We start from the raw sequence: 6,667 nt of genomic DNA, 5'->3' as shown, positions 1-6,667 counted from the left end.
TTGAGGATTTCTTTCCGTTTTTTTTTTTTTTTTTAAGAATTATTTTATTTAACTTTATTTATTTATTTAAATTTGATCAGGGAGGGACAGAGAAAGAGAGAGAGAAAGTGAGAAAGCAAGCAAGCCACCAAGTCCGGGACTCGAACTGCAGTCAGCCAGTCAGCCACGTGGGAGTCCAGCGCTCTTAACCACCACACCACCCGCTGGCCCCACAAATGACTTATTAATGACTGACTTTATAGTGGAGAAAACCAGCAAACAGAAACATATTATCACTAATAAGCAGACCACAGATATCTGTGCCTCCTGATATTAGTCTGTTTAGGTTATTGTAACAAAATACCTATGACTGGGTATTTTGTAAACCACAGAAATATCTTTTTTAAAAGATTTATTTTATTTTATTTATTATTATCTTTTGACTTGCTACAGGATGGATGAGCTCACCAGAGAGAGATGGAGAAAGAGAGAAACAAAAAAATGAGAAAGCAAGTCACCAGGTCTGGGACTTGAAACATCGTCAGCCATGTGGGAGTCCAGCACTCTATCCACCATGCCACCTGTTGGCCCCATAAATTTATTTCTCACAGTTCTGGAGACTGGGAAGAAAGTGAGAAATCAACCCCCAGGGGGGATGGCCACACCGCAATCCCTTCTCCTCCATTCTCCTCTCGGGATCTTGGGCATGCACGCACACGCACTCGGCGTGAGTTTAAGCCATCGGGTCTAGGACTCGAACTGCGGTCGACTACATGGGAGTCCAGCGACATAGCCATTACGCTAAGTGCTGGTCCCCTAGGTATTTAATCTTGCCAATTAAGACAGTGAATACAGTGGGACTCATGTACCTGTGAGGAGGGGAATCCCAGGACAGTATTAGTAATATTCTCTAACCCTGACACTACCTATGTTTCAGAGTGGTAAAATTCTCGACAGTTTTGCGCACTGCTAGCTTTCTTTCTCAACCCACCCTAGAGATCCGTCTACTTCCAAGTCTCCCATCAACTGCTGGCCAAGTCCTGTTGTAATGTCTTACCCTCCATTTTCAGTAGGTCAAGCCTATTCATCGTGACTGTAACGATGCATAAATGTCTACCAGGCATGGATGATATAAAGGCAACACACAGCACCTACCAGGAAAATCGCTTGCGCATGCTCTGTACCTCTATTTCGCTAGCTGTAAAATGCCTCCCTGAATAGGCAGCCCTTGTCTTGTTTAATTTGGTCCACGTCCAGTCAACACATCAGAAAGGCGTGGTGGGGGGAGGTTAGCTATGGTGGTACGGTGGTAACACCATGTTCCACGTTGCCAGAACCACACGGGAAGGCCTCGGGTTTGCACCCTGAGGTCTCCCTGTATGCACTGTGCATGCTCATGACCCAGGTTGGCTGAGACTTGGGGGGATTACGACATGAGAACCCTAGTGACGTTTGTTTTCTCTCTCAGGGAAGAATAAATAAAAAAGGGTGGGAGGAGAGAAGACAGGGAAGGAGGAAAGGAAGGAAAGAAGACAGGTAGCCCGGGACTTGTACTGCAGAGTCATCTATGTGGGATCCACCTGCCTTAAACTCCAATTCACTGCTGGCCCACCACTTTTTCTTTTTAATTTGCCAGAGAGTGTGAGCAATCTCCAGACAGAAACAGAGAGAGAGGGAGAGAGGGAGGGAGAGAGACTAGTGGGGTGTGGTCACACTGCAATCCCGTCTCCATTTCGCTGCGTTGTCAGGATTCCAAGCACACAGGCATATGCACCTGGCATAGTTTTCAAGCCACTGGGGCCAGGTTCAAACTATGTAGTCAACCACGTGGGATCCAGTTCACTTAACCATCAGGACAGGAAGGCACCCAAGAGTAAGCCCATTTTTTTATTTTTTGGAGAGGTTTTTCCTATAGGGCATGTGCACTCGCCAGAAAGACAGAGTGATAGCGAGAAATCACCCCCCAGGGGGGATGGCCACTCCGCAATCCCTTCTCCTCCATTCTCTTCTCGGGATCTTGGGCACGCACACACACGCGCCCGGCATGAATTTAAGCCACCCGATCCGGGACTCGAACCGTGGTCAACTGCGTGCATAGCCACTACGCTAATGGCTGGTCCCGGGTAAGCCAATTTGAAAGTGGATCCTCCAGGCCTAAGCTTAAACCCCCCTGCTGGCGATGCATGGAATAGATGAGCTGTCCCCATTAAGTCTTGTCCAAATTGCAAGTTCATGAGTAAAATAAAGGATTGCTGGGGCCAGTTCCATAGTCTAGTGGTTAAAGCAGCTGGATCCCACATGACCAACCATGGGGTTTGAATCCCACACCTAGCAGCCAGGTATGTGTGGACCCAAAGTCCTGAGGAGAGAGATGAAGGAGAAGGGATTACAGTGTGACCATTCTCCATGGGGGGCACATTCCCCTCTGTGTCTCTCTGTGAAGCACGCAAGCCCAAGAAAAAGATTGTGAGTGAGTGATTGGGGCGGGGAGGGAGGAGAGAGTGATTGCTTGATTGATGGTTGGGCTGGCCCTGTAGTGCAGTGGTTAAAGTGCTAAGCATGTAGAACCAAAACCCATGTTGTCGACTATGGTTTGAGTCCCAAATCTGGTGGCTTGAAAAACATGCCGGATTGGGAGGACTGGAAGGTGGCATGGTGATTAAGGGTACTGGATTCCCACGTGGCTGACTGTGGTTTGAGTCCTGGACCTGCTGGCTTGCTTTCTTGCTTTTTTTTTTTTCCTCTCTCTCTCTGGTCAACTTAAAATAAAAATATAAAAATAAAGTTAAATAATTCTTTAGAAAAAAAAAAAAACCATGCCACACACATATAAGATTTGCATGCCCATGGTCCTGATGGGATGCAGAAATGAGAGAAAGGGGGATTGTGGTATGACCATGCCCCAGTAGTGGGTGCACATACCCTCTGGCAATAAGGAAGAAATAATGAGAGAAGGCCTTCTGCGCCACCCTTTGTCTGCTCGGGCCCCCTCCTACCTCTCAGGAGTGTACTTTCGCTTTTACTTAGTAAACTACCTTTCCCTTTCACTATTGGCGTGTTTCGTTCAATTCTTTGTCCAAAACACCAAGAACCTAGATATCATCGCAGAAGCCAGTCCCCAAAACAAGGAAGGATGACAGAGGTGACATCTGAGCAGTCAAAAAGATTTGTATAACCAAATGAACTCTCTTCCCTGTCCCTACTTCCTTCTCCCAGAGGTGAGGCACTAAGCAAAGATAAGGAAGTGTGAGAAGAGGCCCTTTATTGGAAGAGAACTGTATGAAGGAAGACAGAGGGTGATGATTAAATTACACACAAACCATTTCCTGATAGACTGATGTCTGCCAGTTAAAAGACTGGAATATTGGAGCTTTATCAAATCGCCTTTTTATTTTTTTAAAGAATTATTTCATTACATTTATCATCATCATCATCATTATTATTTGACCAGACAGAGACAGAGAGAGAGAAAGTGAGAAAGCAAACCGCCAGGTTCAGGACACGAACCACAGTTCGCCATGTGGGAGTCCAGCACCGTAACCATCATGCCACCTGCTGGCCCCTTGAATCACCTTTTTTATTTTATTTTATTTTTTTTGAGAGGTTTTTGCTATAGGGCGCATGTGCTCGCCAGAAAGACAGAAAGCAAGAAATCACCCCCCAGGGAGGATGGCCACACCACAATCCCTTCTCCTCTTGGGGTCTTGGGCACACACGCAGTTTAAGCCACCGGGTCTGGGACTCAAACCGTGGTCGGCTACATGGGAGTTCAATGACATAGCCATTACGCTAATTGCTGGTCCCTTGAATCACCTTTTTCAAGTCTATATTTCTATTTGTGAGCTGTGTGCATTGAGTAAAATATATATCTTTAAAAAATGAGTAAAAATAATTAAGGATTGTGGTTATAAGCCACTAAGTTTTCAGGTGAACTATTACACGGCACTAAGTTATCAACTCAAGGAACAACCTATGTGAAATGACCTCCAAGTGCTTTAACCCTCCTGTGGACAGGAGTGGTAGCTTATATTTCTTTTAGGACGTCGGAGCTTCTAACAGTGTAGGTCTAAAATGCCACTGAATACATGCTTCCTGGGTTATTAATTCAAACTTAAACTGATCTAATTTACACTAGTACCATCTGCTGGTCCCAAATCTTTAAACAAAAAAGTATATAGTTATAGCTATTGCTCAAAAGGAAAGTGACATAATTTTAGATAACACGTTAAAATGCTGGGCTTCTAAATACAGATACTAGTGTAAGAATGAATGGAAAGTGGTCATTCTCCCTGCGGGGTGACTTTTCACTTTCAGTCTCTTTGTCTCTCCAGTGAGTGCATGTACCCTTTGGTAAAAATCTCTCTCAAAAAAAAAATAAATAAATAAGATTCTATTTTATTATTATTGTTATTTTTTAATTTGCTATAGGGCACATGTGCTCACCAGAGAGGGAGAAAGTGAGAAAGCAAGCTGCCAGGTCTGGGACTTGAACCACACTTGGCCATGTGGGAGTCCAGTACCTTAACCACCACGCCACCTCCAGCCCCACTATATATGTTTAAGCTCTACATGATGTAAATTAACAGACATAATATATCATTTTTATTGCTGGATGGCATGGGCACTCACCAGAGAGGGAGAAAAGCAAGGAAGGAGAGGGAGAAAGCACCCCCCCCCCAGTGGGGTGCGGTCATACTGTAATCCCTTCTCCATTTCTCCATGCTGCTGGGATTTACGGAATTGCATGCACATGCTCCCTGGTGTGTTTTTCAAGCCACTGGGGCCAGGATTCAAACTATGGTCAGCTGTGTGGGATCTGGCTCCCTTAATCACTAGGCCATGGTTCTGGCTCAAATATTACTTTTAAAAGGTATAGTACTCTTGTTTACAAATCAGAATATAAAGTATTAATAATACTTCAATGTATATTAAGTTACTATTCAACAATTTTTTAGAGTGTCTGATCCTTATGTGTATCTTTTTTTGGCATGTTACTGAAGTGGTTTTTTTAAAAATAATTTTTAAATGACACATAATTATATATATTTATGGAGTACAAGGTGATTCTTTTTCAGTACATGAGTACAATGTGTAATGATCAAATCATGGTAATTAGCATATCTGTCATCTCGAATATTTATTACTTTCTGTTGGGAACGTTCACAATCCTCTCTTTTTAGCTATTTTGAAATATACAATAAGTTGTTAATTATAATTACCCTACTATGCTATGGGACATTAGAACTTCTTCCTCTTATCTAACTGTAATTAACAATTGCAGTTTTTATTAGAAAAAGTAGAACACATTGGGAAAATAATCACCAGGTTTTGTCACTGAAGAATTTTCACAACAGATATTAAAGGTATTACGTAAAAGACAGATGGCGAATAAAGCAGCCATGCATTCTTGAAGTAGCTCACCTTGGGTTATGTGTTGATTACTAATGGGAAAAGGTGCCTTTACAATGGGCAAAAGCTGGTAGAAAACGATTTAATCATGCAATCAAACTTAATATACCCTGGTGCCAACAGGTAGTATAGTGCTTAAGGCACTAGACTCCCGCATGGTCAACTACAGTTCAAGTCCCGGACCTGGTGGCTTGAAAATCATTCTGGGTGCCTGTGCGTGCGTGCCCAAAATCCCAGGAGGAGGATAGAGGGAAAGGGACCCATTCCCTCTGGGGGGTGATTTCTCACTTTCCCTCTCTCTGTCTTTGTCTTGACAAGTGCATGCATCCTCCTGGCAAAAACTTAAAATAAAAAAACTGTAATATCCCCAATGATTAAACAAAGTGACATCATGTGCCTCCCAGTGTGCTACTGTAAAGACATCACTTGTATAGTAGCTGTGTTACCAATAAAAAGCTTAAACCTAAATCTAATGAGAAAACAGACAAATGCAAATGAAGGATATTATGAAAAAAAAAACACTGGCTTTAACTCTTTTGTCAGAAGACCAAAAAACAAACAAACAAACAAAAACACCCTAGGGGACTTCTTGATTAAAGGAGATTAATTTAACAGGTTAACAATGGGACTCTTGATGGATACTGGATCTCCCGCCTCCAACAAGAAAGGACAAAAACAGCCACAAAGCTATAAAATTTAAATATGCATTGCATAGTAGATAATTGGGCTGTACTAAATGTTAATTATCTAAGTGGATTATTGTACTGTGGTTAAGTAGGAGAATGTCCTTGTTCTTAAAAGACGGATGTTAAAACATTTAGGGGTGAAATGTCACTATGTCTGCAAGTTAGCACTCCGGCAAATTAATTGTGTTAAGGACTAAAAGTCTGTACCTGGTTGAGGGATTTTCTATCACTCTCTAGTCAGGACTGTTTGCAGACGATGTTTCTCTTGGCACAGCCGAGGATGAGCAGGCGAGCCAGGCCCACCTCCCCTGGTGGCACCTGGTGTCCTCGGCGCTTTAAGGCAAGCCTGGCACCGCACGTGAAGGCGAGGCTGTGGTTTCCACGTCTACGAGGCGCATGCGCGGCTCACGCAGGCGCACTCTATGCATTAGACGGCGCAGGCGCGAGGGCGTGGCCACGCCCTCACTGCCCCGCCCTCACAGGTGCCCAGTGCCAACCCACGCGGTTTACGGCAAATATGCGAAGCCACGCCCCTCCGCGCTAATGACGCATGTTGTTCGACGCACTGTATGGCAGGCTTGCTTTTCCCCTTC

The sequence above is a fragment of the Tupaia chinensis genome, unplaced genomic scaffold (genome assembly GCF_000334495.1).
Source record: "Tupaia chinensis unplaced genomic scaffold, TupChi_1.0 Scaffold000248_2, whole genome shotgun sequence".
Taxonomy (NCBI): Eukaryota; Metazoa; Chordata; class Mammalia; order Scandentia; family Tupaiidae; genus Tupaia; species Tupaia belangeri.
This window is presented reverse-complemented; position numbering follows the sequence as displayed.